Here is a 14,521-nt window from a genome sequence, read left to right as displayed (position 1 = left end):
TTCCAGATGTTGTTGAACTGAAATGCATGAAAGATGTTGTTGAACTGAAATGCTATGCATTCCTCAGTACTATAGATACTGTCCTGAGTTGTTAGGAGTTGAAGTTAAGTCACATCTGAAAGGTCACAGAATTCCCAATTGCTTGGATATGAGGACTTATACAGTTTTGAACCTTAAATGTTGACTACAGGTGCATCTATACAGTAGAATTAATATAGCCTGGCACCACTGGAATAATGGGATTTGTAGTTTGATGAGGCACCAGGACTCTTGGGCAGAGAAGACTAAAGATGCAGTAAAACTACAAAACCCTGAGACATGGCAATTAAAGTGGCATCCAACTTCATTGATTCTACAGTGTAAATGCACCCTAAGGCCCCATATAAAATCCAGATTATCTGTTTTGAACTGGATTATATGGCAGTGTAGACTCATATAATCCATTTCAAAACAGATAATGTGGATTATCTGCTTTGATAATCAGGATTATATAGCAGTGTAGAAGGGGCCTGAGATTGGGAAAGCATCCTTAAATATGCCATATCGTTTTTAACTTTTTTTGGAGATCACACATTCATCTCCTTCATAGTTTACAGCCTATGAAAGACAGCCAATCTATGCAAATGCTTTCATCACTTTGGGATTTGGACATGGAATATTATAAAAGAAAGGGGGGGAAACCGTGAAGCAAGACGGATCCTTGATTGATGGCACAATCCTTTTCTTAATGTTTACTTCGAAGGTTAGCTCCCATTATGTTTGATGGGCCTTACTCTCTAATGCAGGAGTTGGCAACTGTGTGTCGTCGTCCCCCCCGCCCCAATGGTGCTGAACTGCAGCTGACAGTGATATCCAATTTGAATGATGAATCTTCCTGCAAATGTATCTAGTGACCCTCAGTTTTAGCTCAAACTGCTAGCCTTTCCTTGAGGAAAGCTCTACTTATTTGCAAATAAAGCCAGTTCTGCACAACACTGGATGATGAGAAATTGCATCAAAAAGCCATTTTGCCCCCTGAAGTTTTTTTTTTAAAACATTTTTAACATCCTCCATGAAGAGCTCAGATAGCCCACCAATCTGTTGTATAGTTGTATGGTCTTGGGTCTTAAATCAACTGTTGTATATCGCCCCCTAGTGGCGCATTGGGTTATACAGCTGAACTAGAGAACTTGCTGACTGAAATTCTTGCGGTTTGAGCCTGGGGAGCTGGGGGAGCTCCCTCTGTTAGACCCAGCTTCTGCCAACCTAGCAGTTCGAAAACATGCAAATGTGAGTAGATGTATAGGTACTGCTCTGGTGGGAAAGTAACAGTGCTCCATGCTGTCATGGTGGCCACATGATCTTGGAGGTGTCTATGGACAACACCGGCTCTTTGGCTTAGAAATGGAGATGAACACCAACCCCCAGAGTCAGACACTAATAGACTTAATGTCAAGGGAAACTTTACCTTTACTTATATTGCTGACACTCTCATGCAGGGATTGCAATTGTATATTTATTTTGTTCATATCTCAGTGGTATGGATACACCCTTCTTCCTAAACTGTAGGAAAGAAGAGAATAGGCGAGCATCTACACTGTTTGCTACCACTTTAACTGCCCTAGCTCAATGCTGGGGAACCACGGGAGTTGTAGTTTTACAAGGTCTTCAGCCTTCTCTGCCAAAGAGGGCTGGTTCCTCCCCAAACACACCTTAAGCACTCTTCTTATCTATTTTTAACTTTCCCCAATTACAACTGATAACTTGCCTGAATGCTTTGGAGTCATGGGAGTTGTCGTTTTCAAGGTCTTTTAGCCTTTGCTGTCAAATTGTACTGCTGTTTTACTAAGCTACATGTTTTAATGGATTTTTAACTGAAATTTTCAGTGCTATTTGTGTTTAATTCTGGTTTGTTTGTTTTTGTTTTTGCATATTTGTATATTTTAAATTCTGTGTTACAGTTTTTATGTCAAGCTTTATCTCCTCTTTGGGGAGATAAAGTGGGGAATAAATCAATATAATAATAATAATAATAATAATAGTAATAATAAGATCCAAACCAACAGCCAGCAGAGTGATCTTGTCTGCTGTGGACTCATCTTGTTGTGTTTCTAGTAATAACAATAATAATAATAATAATCTATATAAATAAAAATGTAATGTTCGTTTGTGGATTAACAGAACTCCAAAACCACTGGACGAATTGACACCAAATTTGGATACAAGACACCTAACAACACAATGTATGTCCTTCACTCAAAAAATTGATTTTGTCATTTGGGAGTTGTAGTTGTTGGGATTTATAGTTCACCTACAATCAAAGAACATTCTGAACCCAACCAATGATGGAATTGAACCAAACATGGCACGCAGTTCTCCCATGACCAACAGAAAATACTGAAAGGGTTTGGTGGGCAGTGTCCTTTGTTTTGGAGTTGTAGTTCACCTACATCCAGAGAGCACTGTGGACTCAAACAATGATGGATCTGGACCAAACTCTACACAAATACTCAATATGCCCAAATGTGAACACTAGTGGAGTTTGGTGAAAATAGAATCTTGACATTTGGGAGTTGTAGTTGCTGGGATTTATAGTTCACCTACAATCACAGAGAATTCTGAACCCCACCAATTATAGAATTGGGCCAAACCCCCATGTGGGCCACAGCAACGCGTGGCAGGGGACGGCTAGTAATAATAATAATAATAATAATAATAATAATGACACCCCATGATCCCCTAGCATAGAGCCATGGCATTCAAGCGGTGCAGACTGCATTGATTCTACCCTGTGGCTGAGATGATCTTTCGTGACATTGCTCTGTGCAGAGCGCTCCGCAGCGCCCCTAGTGGCGCCTGGCCGCCACTCCTTGGCGGTGACATTTCCCCAAGGCGAACGTTCGGAACGCTCTCTCGGCGGAAGCTACGTCATCGCCACGTGACGCACCTTCTCCCCTCCGTGCGTATGACGTGTCAGGAACCCAGAGCGCCCTGCGAGAGAGGCCTTGGAGAACTGATGCTGCCGCGCCGATGAGGAAAGGTGAGCCCACTGCCCCCCCTTCTCCTGGTTGCCTGGCAACGGAGCCTGCCTCGGGGCCGGGGCCCAGGTGCGCCCCAGGAGAGGCGGGCAGGGAGAGAGCGATAGCGATGGGTGGTCTTATTGATAGATGGCCTCCTCTGTCGGTCACATGGCCCACAAAGCGGGGGTGGGGTGGGGGTATACGCCCCTGCACAGCTCCCAGGTTATTGGACGAGGAAGCCAGTATATTTAGATTGCAGAATGAACGGTGCCCTAGGGGCCTCACCTCATCTTCAGTGTTAGTTTTTATGTCAGGTGCCACACACTGCTCGCCTCATCGAAGTACCTCAGAAGTTCCCAACCGTTGAGTGTCACTTCTGTACTATTGAATCCTACATCCTATTAAGGTGTGTGTGTATATATACAAAGAGAGAGAGAGCTAAACAGCACCCAGAATTATAACTACTCAAAGGTATTTATTTATTTATTATTTGAACTTATATGCCGCCACTCCCCTGGGGCTCGGAGCGGTTTACAAGAATAGTCTAAATCTAACAAAATTTAAAAGCAATTTGAAACAATTCAAAAACAGCAATACCAAACATTAAAAGCCTGTCGAAACAGGTATGTCTTACATGCCCTGCGGAAAGCTGGTAAGTCCCACAAGGCACAGACTTCAGGTGGCAGAGTATTCCAGAGTGATGGTGCCACTGCTGTGAAGGCTCTGCGTCTGGTTGCTGTTAGATGCAAGGTCTTGACACTGGGAATTTCCAATAGATCTTGGTCCTCAGAACGGAGGGATCTCTGGGGTTGGTAGGGGGTGCATCGGCCCCAGACCATGCAAGGCCTTAAAGGTGAGTACCATCACTTTGAAAGTGATCCGGTGCTCAATTGGTAACCAATTCAGCTGTGGTAAGATTGGGGTTATGTGGCATCTCATCGGAATTCCCACAAGAAGCCGAGCAGCTGCGTTTTGTACCAACTTGAGCTTCCGGATCACCGACAGAGGAAGGCCAATGTAGAGGGCCTATATATATATTAGTGTGTATGTATTTATTTATTTCCAGTATTTCTACTCCTTCCTACTCAACCTCCGAAGGGGGACTCAGGACGGCTTACATTTGGCGCAATTTGATGCCATTAAATATAACAAAGCGCTATAACAACAATTAAAACAATAAATAGAACATCAATTAAAACAATAAAAACAGTATTAACCACCATATCACCATTCCAGTCAAATTCCATATCCAAAGCGCTATTTATGCCTGCTGTCCAAAAGCCTGGTCTCAGAACCACAACTTCAGTTTCTTCCTAAAAGACAGGAGGGATGAAGCCGATCTTTCTTCATTGGGAAGTGATTTCCACAGGTTGGGGGCTACAGCTGAGAAGGCCCTGTCTCTCGTCCCCACCAGATGTATTTGCGACGCTGGCAGGAGTGAGACCAGGGCCTCCCCAGGTGATCTTAAACTGCAAGGTGGGATGTAGAGGGAGAAGCGTTCGGACAAGTAAGCTGGGCCAGAACCGTATAGATATATATGGGTTTGTGTGTGTGTGTGTGTGTGTGTGTGTATATATATTATAAAATGTATAATAATAGGTGGCCTGATTAATGCTTCAACACATTGCTTATTCGTTTATCAGGCATGACCCCAAAGTGGACCCTCCTGGTGCTTTGGACTCCAATTCCCACAATTCCTAACAGCTTCAGGCCCTTTCCTTCTCCTTTTCAGCTTAAGCAGCTGAGGGGGAAAAGAAAAGGAGGGTCCAAGTTTGGTTATGCCTGCATTATATGCTGAGAAATGCGGCTTGCTGTTATGTACCAGTGCGGCCATAATTGGCACAGACAGCTTGCGACAGCGGGTCCCACAATACACGCCAGTGAGAACCCTCAGATCTACTGGGGAAAGGCTGGTGTTGACTAAGGCTTCTTCCACACAGCTGAATAAAATCCCACATTATTTGCTTTGAACTGGAATATATGGCAGTGTGGACTCAGATAACCCAATTCAAAGCAGATATTGTGGGATTTTCTGCCTTGATATGGTGGTGCAGCAGGTTAAACCACTGAGCTACTGAACTTGCTGACCGAAAGGTTGGTGGTTCGAATCTGGGGAGCAGGGTGAGCTCCCACTGTTAGCCCCAGGTCCTGCCTATCTAGCAGTTCCAAAACATGCAAATGTGAGTAGATCTATAGCTACTGCTCCAGCGGGGAAGTAATGGCACTCCATGGAGTCATGGACAACACTGGCTCTTCGGCTTAGAAATGGAGATGAGCACCACCACCCAGAGTCGGACACAACTATACTTAATGTCAGGAGAAACCTTTACCTTTTATTCTGTGTCATATGGCTGTGCGGAAGGGCCCTTATTTCTGTAATTCGCTCAGGCTAAAGATTTCCAGATAAAGATTTGCTTTTTGGGAGTGGCTCCGCTCCTTTGGAATGCCCTGCTTGGGGAATTAGAACAGTGCCCTCTCTGTTGGAGTTTAAGAGGAGCCTTAAAACCTGTCTTTTTAAGGAAACTTTTGACTGAACTCATAACTTAGAAAGTTGAGAAAGAACCTAGACTGTATGATGTATTTAGGGGTGGTTTTAAAGTTTTAACGTTTTATTATATTTTAATGTTTATTTTAGGATGTGTGACAGCAACTACTAATATTTGGTTAACATGTTGTAACTTACATTATACACATTTCTGTACGTTGTATGCTGCCTTAAACCCTTAAGTGGGGAAAAGCAGGGTATAAAATTCCTAAATAAATAAATAAGTAAATAATGCAGGATCCCTTCTTTCCAGATCCTCAGAGCTTTGTGTTCATCGTCTAATGTAAACATAAGTCAAAACTATATTATCTCCAAAGCCACAGCTTACTTGATAATCCATAGACAATCTTTATACATTATGAACAACCAGACAGCTGGCTTATTAGAAGTCTCTTGTAACGTTTGGAATGATTGAGAAAGGTAGTCACTTTTATTGTTGTAATGTAGTTTAAAAAAAGATATGCCATTTCCACTGTAGACCAGATTTGCTGCTTGCCTACATAACTGGGAAGAAGGGGGTGTCCTATAGTTGGAAGAGCAGGCCACAAGGGATAAAGAATCAAAGTATGCAAAAGGATCTTGGAGCAGTTTGGAGACTAACTAGAGAACAAAGTTGTAGTGTAAGGTTTTGTAGATCAAATCGATTTAGTCTGAATCTGAGAAAGTAGACTTAGTGTGCAGCAACGCTATAGAATTAATGTAGTTCGATATCATTTTGATGACTTGGTTATATTCTGGATCTTTGCCTTGGGAAGCAGCATACTTCTAAAGACATCCTACAAGGCCCAGATGGCACTGCGTTTCTTCTGGATAGCAGGGAATCACTTATTACCACCACATGTCTCTTCTTCCTCTGGGCATTAGCAATAGCTCTTTCATCCGTAGGACCCTCCAAGATCCCTTCTACAAGTTCAGAGGTGAGAGACTCTTATCCCTGTTCTTCTTCTCCCCTTACACCATGTACTCAGAGACAACACATGGCCGAAAGCAACCCAAACAACCCACTACCAAATAGTGTAGATGCACAATCAGAGTTGACCCCCAAAACACAAGCTCACTTTCTTCTCTCTCTTCAGAGACTGCAGAAGAAGGAGGTATTGTGTTCCTAGGTCACACTTCATAGTTCTCATTAATAAAGTGTTTGAGATATATATGGGTGTGTGCTTTGTGTGTCTGTCTATGCAGACTCTTGTGGTCAGAAATAAAGGGTATTAGGTTTTATCTGGTTCAGTGACAAAACATTGTTATCAACATGTTTATAGTTGAAGCACTGAATTATTTTGACACTATGATCTACTGCTACAATAAATACAATAGTTTGAGAATTGAGTTTGGTCACATTGAATTCCTTTGTTCTGTTCAATTGTAGTGGTTTGCATGATAGTTTCATGTATTCCCTCTTAATACGATACATTTTAATTAAAATTGATATAGCACAGGTGATTGAAATTTGTGGTATTCTGGGCATGCTAAAACCTGATGTGTTCCAAATTCTTGCTTTCATCATCTTTCCTCATTTCTTGCTTTTTGTCATGCATTGTTTTTTCAATATGCTGATATTTTTTATGGCTGTTGAGGATAAAGTTTGACATAAGCTTAGTATTGCATAGAGGTGCCTGTAACTTTCACATGTCACAATAAGCCTCTGATTGGCTGGAAGGCGGGTCCAAGCCAGCGTGCTTCACCCTGATTGGTTGAGGCGCCATTGATGTAGTCAGGGATCTCCTCCCAGCTGGCGAGGAAAGCCCGGAAGCCTCCAATCAGCCGGTGGAGGCAATCCGAGGGAGGGAGGGAGCTCTGGGGGTCATGCCTGGACCTGGGTGTGTAATCCAGGAATGTAATGAACAAAGGAAAAGTCTTGGCACTATTATTTATAAAATTACATTTTCTCACTCAAAAACACATAATTTATAAAATGGGACTATTTTCGGGGTCCTGGAACAGATTAATAGCATTTCAATGCATTTCAGTGGGAAAAATCACTTTGAGAGAAGAATGTTTTGACTTAAGAACATGGTCACAGAACAAATTAAATGCTTAAGTCAAGGTATCACTATATAACATTCTACTCTTTGCCAACAATATGCTTTTTTTTTGTCGTGTCAGGAGCAACTTGAGAAACTGCAAGTCGCTTCTGGTGTGAGAGAATTAGCCGTCTGCAAGGACGTTACCCAGGGGACGCCCGGATGACAATATGCTGCTACTTACATACCATTTTTCAATTTTTGGAGATTTGAGACCTTTTGGAAACAAACCCCACATATATAGTAATATTGTTCATAGTTGCCCCTATCTTTATAATAAAAACTATAAATCAATGAACTGAAACATCATATTTTGTGATAAAAACAACTATGCCTTTTTTCTTTCAGTGCTAGTTATTTGATTGTAATCCTAAACACATTTCCTTAGGGTAGTCCCTACTGAAACCAATAGGATTTACTTTAAAGTAAATATTTATAGGATTGTGTTAAATGTATTTTTCTGTTTGGAGGTAGAATTATCTTAAATGTGATATTTATCTCAGTCAGGCATTTCTGATGAATACTTTTTGACATTTGTACATGTCCATCATGTACAAATGCAAGTATAAAACTTATACAAATCAAAGTATAAAACTGCAAGTTGCTTCTGGTGTGAGAAAATTGGCCGTCTGCAAGGATGTTGCCCAGGGGATGCCCGGATTATTTTGATGTTTTTATCATCCTTGTGGGAGGCTTCTCTCATGTCCCCGCATGAGGAGCTGGAGTTGATAGAGGGAGCTCATCCGCCTCTCCCCGGATTCGAACCTGCGACCTGTCGGTCTTCAGTCCTGCCGGCACAGGGGTTTAACCCACTGCGCCACCGGGGGCTCAGTGGGTTTCTCAAGTCACTCCTGACATGACCAAAAAAAAAAAAGCAGTTTTTCTTCATTTTATATCTAATGTCTTTGCCTTTATTTTTTGTTTTGGGTAGTTTATATAATGCATTAGATAAAATTTTGGTGATGATCTTTGGCAGCTCTCTCAGTACAAATAGTACTATAGGCACAAGTTTATCATTAAGTGTGTGTGTTTTTTTGTTTTGTAAATGGTAGAGAAGTTTTTACTCATATGTAGACCTTCTTCTATCCATATATGTAGCTCACCTCTGCTTTAACAATTAGTCAGGCTTTTCACAATCTTTTAGTGTTTGATTTTACTATACATGCGGTTAACTGACTCTTTGCAGTGCTTTGTACATTATAAAAATAGTAGACATAGAGGGAGAGTTTAAAATTGCTCGTCTAAAAATCTTTATTTGTTTTGAAAGGTGAGATCGCATAGGTGCTTTTGGGAGTTTTCTGTTCTAACACAAATTACACCTTTGGAGGAGTGATTTTTGTCAGGAAAAAGGCATGAGAAGCAAAGGTTAAACTTTTTTCAAGTCCTGATATTTATGGGGTGCAGGTTAAATCCAGCATTTATTCTAGCTAGCTAGCTAGCTATCTATATCTGGTCTTTACCCAGCATGAAACCTAAGGCAAATAAAGATAAAATGCAGTTAGATAACAACAATAATAACAAAATTATAAAGGGATTAGTAAATGCAACTGTTCATTTTTTTATTTATCGTGTCAGGGGCAACCAGACAATTGTATTACATTTCAAACAGAACAAAACAAACAGACAAACAGACAAAACACAAAATGTGCAAGTTTGGTAGTTAATTAAATGTCCTTTGACCAGTATCTGGCCACTTGGGGTGCCTCTGGTGTTGCCGCATGAAAGTCCTCCATTGTGCATGTAGCAGGGCTCAGGTTGCATTGCAGCAGGTGGTCAGTGGTTTGCTCTTCTCCACACTCGCATGTCGTGGATTCCACTTTGTAGCCCCATTTCTTAAGATTGGCTCTGCATCTTGTGCCAGAGCGCAGTCTGTTCAGTGCCTTCCAAGTCACCCAGTCTTCTGTGTGCCCAGGGAGGAATCTCTCATTTGGTATCAGCCATTGGTTGAGGTTCTGGGTTTGAGCAACTGTTAAAATCATACAAGCATTTTAGGACATGAAAGAACATATGTGGTCCATTTATAGAACCCATCAGTTAAAACGGTTGAGTCCTTGAGGCTTCAGTGTGGATGCGGATTTCTGCTGATTGCAATAATATCTGGTCCTTCGGTGGCGATTGCCTTCCCCATTTTAAAAATGGTAGTATTGCAGTGTGTGGTTGTGTACATATATGGCAGTCTGCATTACAGTGTATTTTTTAATGCACAAGATGTGGGGATGAAGATAACAGGGTAATCTTCTTAAATTATATCAATAACAGAGCAGGCAAGATTTGTCCACACACATGTTCTGTATCATGCAATGAGATATGGCCACTGTTTCATAAAAGCTCATAATGATATGAGATGGAACTATGGCTAAATGCAGCTTTGTTCTACTATCATCTTTTAATGCATGGAAAACAGCTTGCAGGTTTTAGAGAAGCTTATCTTTTGGAAGAGTGACTAATTTGCCTTTGCATAAATAGAAGTTCAGAGGAAATGCATGCTGTTTATCCAGGATTTACGGAAGATTTTGTAAAATAAATCTAGTCCTGTGGAGCTCTAAGCACTGTTAGTTTCCTGGTATTTGTCTTCTGTTTCCTTGATTCTAGACTACAGAAAGAATGAGGTTCTGGATTGATTATACAAGTAGGAGAAAGGTTTGGAAGCAGTAGAAATTGCATTATGCAAAAGGCTGTCAGGATTATACTCTTTTCCCCTCTCATGAAAAATGAGTGATGATAAAACATTAATATTGATTAATGGAAATCAGAACAAGGGAAGACCTTTTGCACTTGTCACGTGGGAGGTAGTTACTTCTATACAGATTAATATTAAGGCAGAGCTGTTGTATGCAGTTAGTAAGTGAAATACTGGACATGTGTACCACAGGTCACCCTAAACTGGCATACGTGCAGTTAAGCTGTTTTAGTCCCATCAACAAGATTGATTGAATTCTTGTGTGGGAGCAAGATATTACACTGCCTTTTTGCATAATTTAAACATCTGCCTCCTTGTCTGTGGTATTATTAATCTTTACTATAATGTAAAGATTAAGGCTATCACAAACAGGGAGGCAGATGTTTGGTTTGGCAGGCATTAAAAATCATTTGGTGCTTAGGATATATATCATAGGTGCCTTTCATATTGTGAGACTGCAATTCCAATCATGCTCTATCAGGTGATAGGCTGACAGACGTGGAGAGCATCAGTAGGGATAGACTTTTTTTTCTTAGACTACTTCTTCTTCTTAGGCAATCCCTCGTAGTCCGTAGGTGACTGTGGAGCCCAATTCTTGATCTGCATCTTCTCCCGCAATGAGGGCATTGGTTTCCAGGTGGAAGGCGGTCCCGGTCGGGGTTGGCTTGACGCACTTTCCTCTTGGCACGTTTCTCTCTTTTGCCCTCCATTCGTGCCTCTTCAAACTCCACAGCACTGCTGGTCACAAGCGACCTCCAGCTGGAGCGTTCAAGGGCCAGGGCTTCCCAGTTCTCAGTGTCTATGCCACAGTTTTTAAGGTTGGCTTTGAGCCCATCTTTAAATCTCTTTTCCTGTCCTCCAACATTCTGTTTTCCATTCTTGAGTTCGGAGTAGAGCAACTGCTTTGGGAGACAGTGGTTGGGCATCTGGACAACATGGTTGAACCAGCGGAGTTGATGGCGGAGGACCATCGCTTCAGTGCTGGTGGTCTTTGCTTCTTCCAGCATGCTGACATTTGTCCAATTGTCTTCCCAAGAGATTTGCAGGATTTTCCCGAAGCAGCGCTGATGGAATCGTTCCAGTTTCTTAGACTATCCCAAAATCACACAGGATAGTATACTAGCATCTGTTTGAAAGATATACTGAATATATATTGCATTTCATAAGATCATCAGAATATAAAAATTAGGTTTGTTATAGGAGTTGCTAGATTCAATAGACCTTCTCTCCCTCACTATTCTCCGTCAGTTCTCTGAGAGATGGGTCACAAGCTGTTCTCAACCTACATTCAAAAGCACCTTTCTTCTGTCTGAGAGCAATCTGCTCTTTGGCAGCAAACCACTAGATAAGGAAAGGAAGAAGTGAGAGAGAAAGAATGAGCGAGTGAGCACATAGATGAGCCGGCCTACTATTCTCTATGGCTATGACCAGCATGTGGATCTCAACAAATTACCTCAAGATATGTGTCCCATAGTAATAAAAAGATTGCCTAATCCTAGTTTAATTCTAGGATTGGTAACTGGATATCATAAACACCACTGAAATATAAAATCTTCTGTTCTTCTGTTTCTGCCATCTGCTTCTCTGGCTCTGGACTCAACAAAAAAGCTTCTGTTTTGTAGCAGGTTTCCTATGAGGCGGGTGAGGTGGTAGTCCTTTGTGATATTATACATTTTTCTCAGGAGGTGGTGGTGGTTTACAGTATCATAGGCTGCTGACAGGTCTATGAAGACAGCTCCTGTGATCTGCTGCCTTTCAAAGCCATCTTCTATGTGCTGAGTCAGGTTCAACATTTGCGATGTGCAGCATTTGCCTTTTCTGAAGCCAGCTTGCTGTGGGATCAGACATGGGTCTATTTTTTCCATAATTCTATGCAAAATAAGTATCTCCAGAACTTTGTAGAGGTGGCACAACAGAGAGATTGGTCTGTAGCTTTTTGGGTCATTGCGGTCTTTGCCTGGCTTCAAGATGGCGATGACTCTTGTTTTCCTCCAGATTTTGGGGATCTGACAGGATGCAGTGCAGTTGTTCATCAACTCCAGCAGCCAGCGCCTTGCTTTTGGCGCTGGCTGCTGGATTTGATGGCACCCAAGAAACACAGCAAGTGAGAAAAAACATTTAAAGATAGTTAAGACTATGGAACAAATTCGTTTTTTGAAATGCCAGGGCAGGTTTTTTATAAGTTTCAGTCTAATTGTGTAACTGGGGTGCCATGCCATAGAGAACAGCCTAAGATATTGTGTTCCTCACCTTTTGGTAGCTTTAAAAGAAAGCAGTTTTAATTGCAACCATAAGCAAATAGTGAACTAGTGAAGCTTCTTCAGTATCATTACAACACAACTCTCACTCAATTTTGGGAAGCTCTATATTTTGTGCTACATTAAACTTGAGTGGGATCTTGTAATTTTCAGTGGAGAGGTAAGAACTAAAACAAACAGGAGAAGAAAAATATTAAGTGGTACAACAATTCATTAGTCAGTTTACCTAACTGAATTGATTAACAATATATTGGATTCATTATAGGCCACAACAATAGATATTTCAACAGATGCAACTCCTTGGTACACTTCTCTCCAAACTCCCCCCCCCCCCCAACTTTACTTTGGGCTGTCAAATGTTCTGAAACATACCACAGTGGACATATGGAGTGTTTTGCCACATTTGTGGCCACCCTGGGCTTTTATAGGCTCAGGAGAGGTTTTTTTAAATTAGGAGGTGATCAAACCTTCCTATTTCTTCTTGGGCCTAAAGAAGCGAGGGAGAAGCAAACAATAGAAGTCCCTCCACACCACCAAGGGGGTAATTGTTCAAAAATTGTGTTGGTTGTAGGTGGCCTGGAGGGCACAGTTTCCCCACTTTTTGTTGTAAAATAGCATAAGATAACCATGTTTGTTTGGCCTTGCTAGCCATGCCTTGCCTCTATGACTCTTCTACTCCAGGCAAGTCCCTACCACACTTTTATTCAAAGGAGCCAAGAGTGCTTTAACAATGGCATCCAGCCTTTCCTCTGTTAATGGGGAGAAGGTAGCCATTTGGCCCTATGTGACCAAGGGCTTCTGTCTCTTAGCCCTGCAGTTACCGAACAGTCCCTGGAGTTTCTATCAGTTTAAAAGCTGGAGAAATACAAGCAACCATTATGTGACTCCTTAGACAATTCCCTGGTCACTTCTATATTTTTAGATTTGAAAAGAAATCCAGCTATTCATCAGAGAGCAATGCTACATTTGTCATTTTAAACTGACTTCTTGAAACCTGCCTATACTAAAAGTCCCCTAACTGTTCTGTTGGCAAAGCTCCACTGTGTTTAGTTTATGAGTACTTTAAAACAGACTTGAGTGTTTCTTAATTATAGTGGGCCATATTTTATGAGAGGTTGTGAGTATGCATTTTAAAATGCCTGCTGCGAATTATTACTGGTGATAACTTTTGCATTATAAATGTTTTAATAATTTCTGTTTTGAACATATTACGAAGTGTCATATCTAATAGCGAGGAACAATATCTAAAGCTAAATCCTTGTGTATTAAAAGAGAACACAGCTCATCTGTTTATTATATAGCTTAAAACCATACTACTCATGCACAAGATGGTATCAAAACTCCTGTTTGTCCAGATACAGCAGGGAAAACGAAGGGGAGAAAGAACACTCAGCTGTTCAATGGTGATGTCTTGGCTAGAGACTGCTGGCTAATTGCTAACATGGTAAATGGAATATTGCCCTCCACGCTGCAATATTTTACGGCAAGTCCCATTTGCAGAAACCCATAGTTTGCAGACATAAATCAGTTTTTAGGAAAATAAAATAATTCCCAAACTCAGTAAGGAATAAGTGTTCATATGACTGGAAAAAAAATCTGTGCTCTGGAGGTGCATTTATACTGGAATGGATGCAGTTTAACTGCTGTGGCTCTCTGCTATGGGATCCTTGGAGTTGTGGTTTCACAAGGTCTTTAGCCTTGCGAAACTACAACAATTAACAAATATATTTACAAGTGCCATGCTGGCTTTTGCATAACTAATTATGTTTAATGGGGCTAACATTTGAGTTTGGAGTAGCAGAACAAGAGAAAGTAATGGGACAAAAGAATAATGGAAAGTTATAAAAGATAGAGCTAAACAGCCCAGGTTACCTTTAAAGATAAAAGTCAAAGAATCAGAAAGAGATGGAAAGCCACTCTAAGAATTGAAATGATAGTATGTAGGTTATACTGGATTATATGAGCAGCATATGTTGATTTTTTTTACTGCTGCTTGGGTGTTTTTCTCTTATAGC

The 14,521-nt window shown here is 41.2% G+C and overlaps 1 protein-coding gene across 2 annotated transcripts in view; it reads left to right on the top strand.

The window, feature by feature from the left end:
- The first annotated feature begins 2,906 nt into the window (after positions 1–2,906).
- SEC22A (SEC22 homolog A, vesicle trafficking protein) overlaps positions 2,907–14,521 on the top strand; it is a 29,938-nt gene continuing 18,323 nt past the window's right edge. The window contains exon 1 of one of the 2 annotated variants that reach the window (XM_060774853.2): positions 2,907–3,019. The gene's annotated coding sequence lies outside the window, so the exon portion shown is untranslated. The remainder of the gene's footprint in view (positions 3,020–14,521) is intronic. The other variant, XM_060774844.2, reaches the window with a different exon arrangement.

The sequence above is a fragment of the Anolis sagrei genome, chromosome 1 (assembly GCF_037176765.1).
Source record: "Anolis sagrei isolate rAnoSag1 chromosome 1, rAnoSag1.mat, whole genome shotgun sequence".
Lineage (NCBI taxonomy): Eukaryota > Metazoa > Chordata > Lepidosauria > Squamata > Dactyloidae > Anolis > Anolis sagrei.
The sequence above is the reverse complement of the archived record's forward strand: the minus strand, read 5'-3'. Positions and strand labels throughout refer to the sequence as shown.